The sequence below is a fragment of the Rosa rugosa genome, chromosome 6, assembly GCF_958449725.1.
Source record: "Rosa rugosa chromosome 6, drRosRugo1.1, whole genome shotgun sequence".
In the NCBI taxonomy this organism is placed as follows: domain Eukaryota; kingdom Viridiplantae; phylum Streptophyta; class Magnoliopsida; order Rosales; family Rosaceae; genus Rosa; species Rosa rugosa.
Window position 1 is genome coordinate 29,784,057 of NC_084825.1, and position 14,311 is coordinate 29,798,367.

General features: G+C 44.6%; 1 long non-coding RNA gene across 1 annotated transcript; it reads right to left on the minus strand.

The window, feature by feature from the left end:
• Positions 1-911: 911 nt before the first annotated feature.
• On the minus strand, positions 912-10,782 carry LOC133713913 (uncharacterized). Its single transcript, XR_009848324.1, has 4 exons — positions 10,066-10,782; positions 9,232-9,306; positions 2,115-2,189; positions 912-1,113 (listed from the first exon to the last, which is right to left on the minus strand). It is a non-coding gene; the product is annotated as an uncharacterized LOC133713913 (long non-coding RNA).
• Between the last annotated feature and the right edge of the window lie 3,529 nt (positions 10,783-14,311).

Sequence of the window (14,311 nt, forward strand, 5' to 3'; positions counted from 1 at the left end):
GCTGTGCCCGTAATTGCTAGTGGATTCTAGTTCATCTCATATGGCTTTCGATGCTTGATGGAGCCTCTTGCTATCGTGTTCACACTTCCCGCATCAAAAACTCTGCATCAGATTGTAGTTAAAAGTAAGTAGGGTATCGTTCTAAGCCGAGGATTGGGGTATACTTCATATCAAAAACGTTAAAACAAATTAGTATTATTCACAAAATATGAAACGAAAATAAAACAAAGTGTGTGTGTGTGTGTACACGAAAATTACAAGATAAAGGGGATTTATAAAAGTTTGTATTCTAATCTAACTATATAATACATGTGATCGATCAAACCATGAATCAAAATAGATAAAAGGGGAAACGAAATATGCATGATGAAGTTAACAATCATTAACACAAAAACGGGTATTCTAATCATAAATCACGGATCAAAATATGTGAATGAAGAAATCAATCAAGAACAGAGATGAATGCATGCAAAGTTCTTTTTACTTTCCCTAGTTAAATTAACTAAATGAACGCACCATAGTTAACCCTATTAAACATGCAATGCTAGTGAGAGATCAAGTCATCAACAAAACATATTTAATGCATTAAACACTTAGAAAGTTTGATCGATTCAAGCCAAGAACATAAGTTGGAACGCCATACATGCATGCAAGACTCTTAATTGATTTACCTAAGTGTTAATGCTTGGATCCGTTGGGGATCTAATTAACGATAAGTAAAGAGAGGGAGAGGGAGAGTGACACAAGCAAAGTATAGTGGTTCGCTTCCCGCCTTAGCGGGAGACTACGTCCACTTGAATGTTTAACTATGTGTGTTGAGCCTTGCGGCCCAAGGGGATTACAAAAGATGTAATGGGATGTGTTTAAGTGGGAGGAGGCATTCCTTTTATAGGTGAAGGAAGCCATGTCACGCCCCGAATTTTAAATACAATTAAAATCCGAAACATGAATTATACAACTTAATAGAATAAACGTCCTGAATTTTTTTCTCACAACAACCACACTTCACACCTCTTAATAATACATCTCACAATTTACAAAGCTGTAAACTGAAACAAAAACTCTAACCCGCACGATCTCCGCCTTGATCTTCCTGACCTGTAGGATTTCCCGCTACACCATTTGAATTTAATAGTGCACCGGGAATTGGCAACAACACAAAACCCGGTAAGCTTTAAAGAAATCTTTAAAGCTCGTATGAGTAAACAAGAAAGAACTGTTGATTTTAAATTACAATTCTTATAACTCGACAACACAACCAACAATCTCAACATCCACGACGCAAACGTCAAACCAATTCAATATCACCACTTTGGTCCTATCTCACAACACTATCACCACTTTGGTCCCATCCCATAACACGTTAGAGCTCTAACTGCCTCGTTACCTCTGACACCTTGGCCTAGGGTCAAGCAACGGCAAAAATACTTCGGTTAACACTATAACCGTCGCGCTTTGGACATCCCCGTCCTCAGCACCATATACTTCGGTTAATAATAAACCGTCGCGCTTTGGACATCCCCGTCCTCAGCACACAACTTCGGTTAATAATAAACCGTCGCACCTTGGACATCCCCGTCCTCAGTACACAACTTCGGTTAATAATAAACCGTCGCACCTTGGACATCCCCGTCCTCAGTACACAAACACTCCGGTTATCCTTAACCGTCGAACTTCGGACACCTCGTCCTCAGAATCCTACTTTCTCCAACTCTATACATCCTCCAATGTAAATCTTGAATATTAACAAGAACTCATCAATCATGTTCATCACATAAAAATATGGTAAGTCACATGTCAATTCATAATAATTTAATCATCCCAATTCCACACTCTTCAATGTCACACCATTCACATATAATCACGTAAATATATATATACGTAATTATCCGCTCAGGGATAATCACTAATACCAACTATAGTTCACATGCAATAAAACTGAGAAATTCATTTGTATAGTAAAAATCATTTTACTTACCCATGGACCGTAGTTGATCAAGTCCATATGATTTTAAAACAAATATTTATTCCATAAATATTTTCACGCAATTACGACAAAATAAGGTAATTAAATTTATTCGGTTCGTAATATGAACCACGTGAGGTTTACTCACCTCTAATCCAGCTGCGTCTTCTAAAAAGCCAAATACATCAATCCGAATCGTCCACCAAATCAATCCGTCGATAACCTAATCCAATAATGATCTTAACTTAGCCAACAACTCATAAATGTAATTAAACGACGATCCAACGGTCAGATCTGAATATAATGATGATCCAACGGTCGGATTCAAATTAAACGATGATCCAACGGTCGGATCTGAATTTAATGATGATCCAACGGTCGGATCCTCACGGATCGCCCTTAGGATCATCCTCCAAAATTATCACGAAGATCCAACGGTCAGATCTTCCTGAATCGCCCTTACTAACATCTCCACAAAATTATATGAAAATCCGACGGTCGGATTCTCACGAATCGCCTTCCGAATAACTATTTCTCAATTATACGAAGATCCAACGGTCGGATCTTCGCCCGTGACCTCACAAAGTCATCGGGACAGTCATACGATCAACATACTAAAATTTGAAGTAAAACCGATGGTCTGATCTTCACAGATCGTAAACCGAAGATAAAACGTAAAAAACCGTAAATAGTAACGTAAAAACGTAAATCCACTATTTATCAACTTTTTCTAACGTGACCATGTTATATATCAAAACGCTCGTAAGGATGCGTAGATCATCACCTAGATAATAAAAACTCAAAATATGGTCGAATACGCCGCCACAAGCGGCGGTCAGTGGGCGGTCAACGGCGGTCAACGCGGCGGTCAACCACCTCCGATGCAAAAGTCGTCAACTACAAACTTGTTCAAAATGACGAGTTGATCCACTTTCATAACTAGCATGAAGTCTGAAAACGAAAGGAAGTGGTCGGAAATTACCTAGAACAGTCGAGGTGGCCGGAAAATTTCCAGAATCCGGCGAAATTTGCAGAATCCGGCAAGGCTTGATTTCGACGTCAAAACTTCAATTTCAGGCTTCGATTCCTTCTAGAGAGTTGTTAAGAAACTCAAGACGAACGCATTGGTTCAAGAATCACAGAAAAATATGGTCTGTAGCTCGAGATATACCGATCGAAAGCTTCGGTGGTCGGAAAATTTGCAGAATTTTGCAGAATCCGGCGAGGGCTCCGATCGACGTAAAAACTTCAATTTCAGGCCTCGATGCCTTCTAGAGAGTTGTTAACAACATCAAGGGGAACCCACTGGAAAAAGAATCAATCAAAACGATGCACTACAGCTCGAGATATACCGATCGAAGCTTCGGTTTTTCGATTTGATCGGGTCTGGCTTCCAGCCGCCACCACGAGTAGCGCCGCCGTGCAAGGCCACTTCTGGGAGCTTCAGGACGTTGAGGCGAGCTCGTGGGTGAAGTTTGGTGAGGATTGTTGGCCGGTAGCTTGAGATATCAAGCTTGGAACCAAAACGAGCTCAAACCGGGCGGAGCTTCCCGCCGCCGCTGGTGGCCGTGTCGTGGTTCAAGGCTGCCACCTGCAGCTGCGCAAGGTCGAGGCGAAGCTATAGGAAGTGTTCTGGTCTTGATTGGTGGCCGGTGGAGTGAGAGAGAGTTTGGAGAAGTTTTGCTCTGTTTTGGGTGGTTTCGGACGTGAGAGAGAGAGAATTCGTTTCTTAGCTTAATTGATTCGTTCTTCCACTCATGCATAATCATGTTAAAGCACCGGCCTTCAAATTATGCAATTGTCCACTAACCTTAAATCACGGAACCGGTGTTTGCCACCAAATTGTTTGATTAAAAAAAACTAGGTTATTACAATCTACCCTCCTTAAAGAAATTTCGTCCCGAAATTTAAGCGCAAGTTAATTGCTCTCGATTACAGTTAACCTAACCATCGAATCTCCATCTTTCCCAAAACTGTAGTAATCTACAAAACCACAGCCCTTTGTATAAAAATACATTCCTATGGCCACTAAATCCTTTCATCACAAACGTAAACTCACACAACAAGAATTCACAAATGAAATCCTCATCCCCACTTAAGTCATCAACATGACATTCCTTCACCGCATCATTTCTCAAAATTACAACACAACAATTGCCTCAAGCAACCCACACTCAAATCACCACGTGGCATTGCACATATAGCTGTTTTCACACAGATCGTCATCCTGTACTGGCATACAAGCACAGTAAACACTCCCACAAAGCGTTTCGCTTCTCAATTAGCATCACTCAAAACAAATCATTCTCAAAAGCACGCCAATAAAACATGTCACCCAGTGATGATGACTTGGGCTTGCTCAATCCTTGGGCTAAGCATTAGGGCTGGCCAATTGGGCCGAAGAAACCGAACCATTCACATTTCGAACCGGCCCGAAACAAGTTGGGTTTAACATTTGGGCCTACCATTCGGCCGAACAATTGGGCTTACTATTTGGGCCTACCAATCGGCCCACCAACTTTCAGCTCGACTACGGTATGAAATTGTACATACCGTATATACGTATGCATACCGTACAGACCGTATATATGTATGTATACCGTACAACTGTATATACGTATGCATACCGTACAGACCATATATACGTATGCATACCGTACAAACCGTATATGCGTCCGTATATCAAGCATATACGGGATCCAAAAATATTTGTAGGAGGTAAGGTTCGAACTCCAGACCCCCTAAACCAATGCTTCTCTCCCAACCACTGAAGCAAGAGCTGCTTTCATTAATAGAAGCACACGCGTTATATTTATTATGTCCTAAGCGAACATAAATAAAATATATCAGGAGGCAAGTCTCGAACTCCCGACCCTTTAAACCAATGCCTCGCTCCCAACCACTGGAGCACAAGTTGTGCTTAATAAAATGTGTACAAATTTTATACTTATTATGTCATAAACGAACATAATAAAAATAAACGAGAGGCGAGGTTCGAACCTCAGACCTCTTGTACACGAACTTTACACTCAACCACTCGAGCACGGCTGCTCACGTTATTATTCATACCAATCCTTTTATTTAAACCAACTGTTTCAACTGTTTCAACAATTCGGCCCAAAACATCCAAGACTGTTGCAGAAACCCAGCCCAACGTATCCAAAACTGTTACAGAAATCCGGCCCAACTCATCCAAAACTGTTTCAGAAATCCGGCCCAACTCATCCAAAACTGTTTCTGAAACTCGGCCCATCAGGCCTCCACCCACAGCTACAGTGATGCCTTGATCCGAGACAGGCCCAAGTACGGCCCACTTGTGTCACGGCTTATCCCTTCCGTGATTTACGGCAGTCAAATCTGCTTTCGGCTACAGCTGTCTGCCACAGCGCCTCGAGATTCCCTCGGTCCCCTTACACGCTCAACACGCGCCAACAGCTTTTCCGGGTTTCGGGGCGACTTTAATCCAACGCGTGGATTCAAATTCTGAGATCGTTCATCCAACGGTGGAGATCTGCTCACCTTGTTCTATAAATAGGTGCATTCTGGAGACGCGACTGTTCACTCCAAAGGAAAAGAAATTTTCTTCCGAGCTCAAGCCTTTCTCTCTCAACTCTTCAGCCTTTCTCTTCTCAAATCCCCAGGTTTTTTTCACTCTCAAATCTTCAATCCTTCTCTCTCAGATCTTTTCTTCCATTTGAAGATTCGATCTCTTCTTTCCTCTGAACTTTCAGATCTCCAATACCCCTTCATCGACCTTAATCCTTCTAAGGTCAATCTCCCACAAACACTCAACAACTTCGTTCTTCAATTTACACTTCCTCTCAACTCATCACCATGGAACCACGAACTCTGCAACTAATGGAGCTACAAACCCAGCAACAAATCGAGGATGGAGGAAACAACCAAGCAGCCGGGAGTAGTGCCAACACAGATTTCTGGCGAAGCCGTGCCAGGTGGGTTCCTACTCCAGATCAAATAAGGATCCTCAGGGATCTTTACTACGACAAGGGAGTTAAGACCCCAACTACAGAGCAGATTCACGAGATCTGTCTCCAGCTGCAACAGTATGGACAGGTTGAGGGCAAGAACATTTATTTTTGGTTCCAGAATGTCAGGGCTCGAGAGAAGCAGATGAAGAGGTGCAATCAGGCTGCTCAAGTGCCCATGGGAACTAGTTCTCCTGGTACTGGTGGATCCATTGATCTCAATTTTGGGTCCACTGGTTCTACTGGTGCTGGTGGATCCATCGACATCAATTTTGGGCCAGCTGGTGGATCCATTGACATCAATTTTGGGTCCACTAGTTCTACTGATGATGGTAGATCCATTGATCTCAACTTTGGTTCCACCTATTCTACTGGTAATGAAGGATTTCTTGATTTAAATTTTGTTTCATATTCTTCCTCACACTTCAACACTAATACCAGTACAACTCTTTTGGCACAACAGGAGGACAAACATCCCTGCAACAACGAGGAGGAGATCACCAGGAGGTTGAAACTCTTCCTCTGTTCCCCGTGCACGGCGAGGACGTCTTTGGTAACCCGAAGACTACTTCTGAGGAAGGTAGCGCATTTGGTTACTATTCTGGTGGCTCAGGCGGTTACAACAGTGGCTCTAACGTTTCTCTTGAGCTCAGCCTCAACCCATCCGGAGCTACCAATTAGGCTTAGTATAGCGTAGTTCCAATTTCCTTTTTGTAATATTAAATCAATAAGATGGTGTGCATGTATGTCGTTTCTTCTTTTTGTTAAACCAACAACAACACCAAGGATCAACCTTGGTCACCCAATACTATTTTCAAAACCATTGACAACTCTGCTGCACACATCAATCATAATGATTTATCACAAACAATCAATTAAGTTGCACAGAGGTCAAGCTAGTATCCTCTGAGTCAAACCAAACACAATAATTTCGTCGCTAGAATTAGGGATTAATAAAGCTAAACACTTCCTGAGTTAACTAGGAAAACTCACATCCTTAGAGTTACTCGTGCTAGTCATATAAAATCTCAACCATTCCCTCTAAAACATGCTCCATCAAACTTACCATAATTCAACCCTAAGATTTCACGATTCATACATCGAATCAACTCCATACCGCATAGTAATTCACTTGAACCACTATGGATACCCAATCATGTCACTATCATCAATACCCAAAATTGTATTTAACCATTTCACCTAAAATCCATAACCATAGAAACACACTCTCGTCCAAGATCATTAACAAAGAGTTGATTCTAATTCTCCCCATTATCTATCAACTAAAAATCAAACTCTATTTCAAAACTTTAAGTGTCCCGTCTACATAAACTTAAAACACAAAACAACCTCAAATATATAGTCGTTCGTCTCAATCACTCAAACACGAGATCAAACTCCTTTCTCACAACTTAAACCCTGCTCATCAACTTACAAACACATGGAAGAATTAACCACAATAATTCATTCCCAAACCGCAATACTACCCACCACTCCACATGAGTCAAGAATCAAATCAAAAACATCTGTATATCCAACCTAATAAGGCAAAAATTCCATCAATTCATACTCGTATCCACACTAGGTACGTGCATAGGCCAACATCATGCCTTCAACCAAACACCTCAACATCCAAAAGAACCTCACTTCCATAAAACAATCACCCTAACTCAATAGAGTTAAATCCGAAGGTTTCCATCCCTTAAAGATTATAACTCGCGGTAACTGAACTTATTCAAATACGAACCTACAAGACAACTCTGTAGTTCTAAGTACTACTCCTTCGAATATTCAACACCTAAGAAATATAGTATGCTTGGCTAATACACGTATAACACTTAAAACACAGTATAAGTCAAATACAAGTCCATATTAACCAAGTCAATACTACAGGGAAGGTGTTAACGTTCCTAAAACGACTTAGCGGCCTAAACAACTTCCAACACTCACACATACCCAATGACTTAGCCAATACCGAAGAGCGCACGATGGGGATCCGCTGCAGACGGGCCATCACTCGGAAGGTATTGACACGTCACCAAATATGTACCTTACGCTCTGATACCAAACTGTCACGCCCCGAATTTTAAATACAATTAAAATCCGAAACATGAATTATACAACTTAATAGAATAAACGTCCTGAATTTTTTTCTCACAACAACCACACTTCACACCTCTTAATAATACATCTCACAATTTACAAAGCTGTAAACTGAAACAAAAACTCTAACCCGCACGATCTCCGCCTTGATCTTCCTGACCTGTAGGATTTCCCGCTACACCATTTGAATTTAATAGTGCACCGGGAATTGGCAACAACACAAAACCCGGTAAGCTTTAAAGAAATCTTTAAAGCTCGTATGAGTAAACAAGAAAGAACTGTTGATTTTAAATTACAATTCTTATAACTCGACAACACAACCAACAATCTCAACATCCACGACGCAAACGTCAAACCAATTCAATATCACCACTTTGGTCCTATCTCACAACACTATCACCACTTTGGTCCCATCCCATAACACGTTAGAGCTCTAACTGCCTCGTTACCTCTGACACCTTGGCCTAGGGTCAAGCAACGGCAAAAATACTTCGGTTAACACTATAACCGTCGCGCTTTGGACATCCCCGTCCTCAGCACCATATACATCGGTTAATAATAAACCGTCGCGCTTTGGACATCCCCGTCCTCAGCACACAACTTCGGTTAATAATAAACCGTCGCACCTTGGACATCCCCGTCCTCAGTACACAACTTCGGTTAATAATAAACCGTCGCACCTTGGACATCCCCGTCCTCAGTACACAAACACTCCGGTTATCCTTAACCGTCGAACTTCGGACACCTCGTCCTCAGAATCCTACTTTCTCCAACTCTATACATCCTCCAATGTAAATCTTGAATATTAACAAGAACTCATCAATCATGTTCATCACATAAAAATATGGTAAGTCACATGTCAATTCATAATAATTTAATCATCCCAATTCCACACTCTTCAATGTCACACCATTCACATATAATCACGTAAATATATATATACGTAATTATCCGCTCAGGGATAATCACTAATACCAACTATAGTTCACATGCAATAAAACTGAGAAATTCATTTGTATAGTAAAAATCATTTTACTTACCCATGGACCGTAGTTGATCAAGTCCATATGATTTTAAAACAAATATTTATTCCATAAATATTTTCACGCAATTACGACAAAATAAGGTAATTAAATTTATTCGGTTCGTAATATGAACCACGTGAGGTTTACTCACCTCTAATCCAGCTGCGTCTTCTAAAAAGCCAAATACATCAATCCGAATCGTCCACCAAATCAATCCGTCGATAACCTAATCCAATAATGATCTTAACTTAGCCAACAACTCATAAATGTAATTAAACGACGATCCAACGGTCAGATCTGAATATAATGATGATCCAACGGTCGGATTCAAATTAAACGATGATCCAACGGTCGGATCTGAATTTAATGATGATCCAACGGTCGGATCCTCACGGATCGCCCTTAGGATCATCCTCCAAAATTATCACGAAGATCCAACGGTCAGATCTTCCTGAATCGCCCTTACTAACATCTCCACAAAATTATATGAAAATCCGACGGTCGGATTCTCACGAATCGCCTTCCGAATAACTATTTCTCAATTATACGAAGATCCAACGGTCGGATCTTCGCCCGTGACCTCACAAAGTCATCGGGACAGTCATACGATCAACATACTAAAATTTGAAGTAAAACCGATGGTCTGATCTTCACAGATCGTAAACCGAAGATAAAACGTAAAAAACCGTAAATAGTAACGTAAAAACGTAAATCCACTATTTATCAACTTTTTCTAACGTGACCATGTTATATATCAAAACGCTCGTAAGGATGCGTAGATCATCACCTAGATAATAAAAACTCAAAATATGGTCGAATACGCCGCCACAAGCGGCGGTCAGTGGGCGGTCAACGGCGGTCAACGCGGCGGTCAACCACCTCCGATGCAAAAGTCGTCAACTACAAACTTGTTCAAAATGACGAGTTGATCCACTTTCATAACTAGCATGAAGTCTGAAAACGAAAGGAAGTGGTCGGAAATTACCTAGAACAGTCGAGGTGGCCGGAAAATTTCCAGAATCCGGCGAAATTTGCAGAATCCGGCAAGGCTTGATTTCGACGTCAAAACTTCAATTTCAGGCTTCGATTCCTTCTAGAGAGTTGTTAAGAAACTCAAGACGAACGCATTGGTTCAAGAATCACAGAAAAATATGGTCTGTAGCTCGAGATATACCGATCGAAAGCTTCGGTGGTCGGAAAATTTGCAGAATTTTGCAGAATCCGGCGAGGGCTCCGATCGACGTAAAAACTTCAATTTCAGGCCTCGATGCCTTCTAGAGAGTTGTTAACAACATCAAGGGGAACCCACTGGAAAAAGAATCAATCAAAACGATGCACTACAGCTCGAGATATACCGATCGAAGCTTCGGTTTTTCGATTTGATCGGGTCTGGCTTCCAGCCGCCACCACGAGTAGCGCCGCCGTGCAAGGCCACTTCTGGGAGCTTCAGGACGTTGAGGCGAGCTCGTGGGTGAAGTTTGGTGAGGATTGTTGGCCGGTAGCTTGAGATATCAAGCTTGGAACCAAAACGAGCTCAAACCGGGCGGAGCTTCCCGCCGCCGCTGGTGGCCGTGTCGTGGTTCAAGGCTGCCACCTGCAGCTGCGCAAGGTCGAGGCGAAGCTATAGGAAGTGTTCTGGTCTTGATTGGTGGCCGGTGGAGTGAGAGAGAGTTTGGAGAAGTTTTGCTCTGTTTTGGGTGGTTTCGGACGTGAGAGAGAGAGAATTCGTTTCTTAGCTTAATTGATTCGTTCTTCCACTCATGCATAATCATGTTAAAGCACCGGCCTTCAAATTATGCAATTGTCCACTAACCTTAAATCACGGAACCGGTGTTTGCCACCAAATTGTTTGATTAAAAAAAACTAGGTTATTACAAGCCATCTCCTTTACATTTTCTTAGATGTGGGACAAGAACCCACTATTCTAGTGTAGAAAGTCTAGTTTGTGAAGGCAACTTGGCAAGGCCGGAAAGGTGGCTTCCCGGCGACGGATTTGCGACTTCCGGATACCGTAGCGTAGCTTGAACATAGGGCTACAAGATGCAAGTAGCGGTTGGGCCTCACCATGGCTTGTGGGTGTCCCAAAGAGGGTGTTAATTATGCTTGGTGAGATAGCAAACTAGCATTGCTAGTAGAGGTATCTACAAGTCCCCGAAGTCCCCAAGTAAGAGGAACTTCTTGGTTGGGGAGTTATACACATGATGTCACCAAGCATAAGTAACCGGGCGGTACGGAGCCCTACAAGTCCCCGAACTCCGTAAGCAAGAAGGGACTCGTTAACCTGCACAACAAAGACAAAAAAAACAGGCATACGTAGAATGATCGTTGCATTGGGCAACAAATGTGAGTTGTATGGGTATGCGTTGGCATATATAAACGTATGGGGTGCGTGATACATGTTGATGCAAATGGATTGCATATGATAAATGTGTTACGCGCGCAAGGAGACGAACGAGGTCGAGTTTGACGGGGTTACGCTCGTGAGATGTAAGTTGCATGAGTGTCGTGAAGGTATGCATTTGTAACTCATGAACGATGACCGCGCGTACGGTTGTGTCTGTTTGGTTTTCGGTCGTATTAATGGAACGCGAAAAGAATTTGATTTGTCGCGGTCGGTAAACGACAAATGGTAGAAAAATTCAATGTTCCATTAACATGTGGTGTGTCGAGTAGGCATGAGCGTAAAGCTCGAGGATTGCCGGGAAGGCATGAGCGGAAAGCTCGTTAGCGGGAAACTCGGGGTTGCCGGGAAGGCATGAGCGGGAAGCTCGGGGTTGCCGGGAAGGCATGAGCGGGAAGCTCGTGGGTTGCCGGGAAGGCATGAGCGGGAAGCTCGGGGTGCCCGGAAGGCATGAGCGGGAAGCTCGGGGTGCCGGGAAGGCATGAGCGGGAAGCTTGTGGGTTGCCGGGAAGGCATGAGCGGGAAGCTTGGGGATTGCCGGGAAGGCATGAGCGGAAAGCTCGTGAGCGGGAAACTCGGGGTTGTCGGGAAGGCATGAGCGGGAAGCTCGGGGTTGCCGGGAAGGCATGAGCGGGAAGCTCGTGGGTTGCCGGGAAGGCATGAGCGGGAAGCTCGGGGTTTGCCGGGAAGGCATGAGCGGAAAGCTCGTGAGCGGGAAACTCGGGGTTGCCGGGAAGGCATGAGCGGGAAGCTCGTGGGTTGCCGGGAAGGCATGAGCGGTAAGCTCGGGGTGCCGGGAAGGCATGAGCGGGAAGCTCGGGGTGCCGGGAAGGCATGAGCGGTAAGCTCGTGGGTTGCCGGGAAGGCATGAGCGGGAAGCTCGGGGATTGCCGGGAAGGCATGAGCGGAAAGCTCGTGAGCGGGAAACTCGGGGTTGCCGGGAAGGCATGAGCGGGAAGCTCCAGGGTTGCCGAGAAGGCATGAGCGGGAAGCTCGTGAGCGGAAGCTCAAGGGTGCCGCGAAGGCATGAGCGGTAAGCTCGTGAGCGGAAGCTCGTGGTGCCGGGAAGGCGTGAGCGGTGAGCTCGTGAGCGGAAGCTCAATGGTGCCGCGAAGGCATGAGCGGTAAGCTCGTGAGCGGAAACTCGGGGTGCCGGGAAGGCGTGAGCGGAGGCTCAAGGGTTGCCGGGAAGGCATGAGCGGGAAGCTCGTGGGTGCCCCGAAGGCATGACCGGAAGCTCGGGGTGCCGGGAAGGCGTGAGGGCGAAAGTAGGCGGTACCGCTGAGGAACGAGCGCGAAAAGTTCGGCGGTGCCGCTTAAGGCACGAGCGCGAAAAGGTCGACGGTTGCCGCTGAGGCGAGAGCGTGAAAGTTCGGTGATGTCGCTAAGGCACGAGCCCGAAAAGCTCGGCGGTGCCGCTGAGGCACGAGCGCGAAAAGTTCGACGGGGCCGCTGAGGCACAAGCGCGAAAGCTCGGCGGTGCGAAAGCTCGTCGGTTGCCGCTGAGGCGAGAGTGTGAAAGCTCGGCAGTGCCGCTGAGGTACGAGCGCGAAAAGCTCGGCGGTGCCGCTGAGGCACGAGCGCGAAAAGTTCGACGGGGCCGCTGAGGCACAAGCGCGAAAGCTCGGCGGTGCGAAAGCTCGTCGGTTGCCGCTGAGGCGAGAGCGTGAAAGCTCGGCAGTGCCGCTGAGGCACGAGCGCGAAAAGCTCGGCGGCGCATTAACGGGTAGCTCGAGGTGATGCCCTGAGGCATGAGCGCGACCGTTGCTAATTATGCTGGGCTGTATGTACAAGTCCCCGAAGTCCCCAGTCAAGGAGGGTGTTCTTGCGGGTTGATACCAAAGCGTAGCTTTGTGCCGTATATCAAACATAATTAGTGCGAGTGCGTCGTCCATCTAGAATTGGTTGGAGCGAACGCTTTTGCCCTTTCGGGTGGGCCCCTGCCAGGCCCTGCGAGGAGTCCCCCACTCCTGGCTATAGACCTCCGGATGGTCAGAAAATTGTTTGATGAGGGGAGCTGCGCGGAGCAGAGGGTGTTGGGTAGCGAGTCCAATCTTTGTTACCCAAGCGTCGGGGTTAACTGCCGGATCAATGGCTTCCGTAGGCTGTGTTAACTAGTCCCTTTACTATTTCTCGGAGGAGAAACCTGACTGCAATGCCGCGTAGCGGTCATTGTCATTATGAGGCGTTGCCTTACCGCTTGGCGGTTAGTCGTAGACCATAGACTCGTAAAGTTTGTATCTGCATGAAAAAATGACAAACACATAGAGCAAGTAATAATATTTTGTTTGAGTGTCCCATGTTTATTTAATTGGGTTGCAATTAAGTAGTAGCATGACATATGTGTATAGCATGTACTTGTGATGTGGATGCTAATAACGTTATGTATTATTGTAAACTTGCTTAGAGATCGTTTGAGATCGGTATACGAAGCATGGCATATCTAGCATGTGAGACCTAGAAAGTGTTGCCAAATCTACGAAATGTTGTAGGCATGCTTAAAAGTTTATGGAAGCATGTAAAAGCATATCAAGTGTGATATATTTGTAGGCATGCTTAAAGTAGTAAAAGCATGTGACGGCTCTAATTGCAAGAGCGTAGAAAAGAAGATATAGTTACTTATCTTATGCCGATTTGGAGGCTAGCGGAGTTGGCCGAGTGTGACGGTCCATTGCTTGTGGCGGATAAAGTATTCCGATAATGTACGTCAACTCGTAGTTGAGGTTGAATGCTCCATAGAAATAATTGAATTTCCATGGTCTGGTTTGGGAGCACAAGCTTCGGATAATTGACTGGGTGTTTGCGGGAGAGCAAATATGGTGCCGAAAGA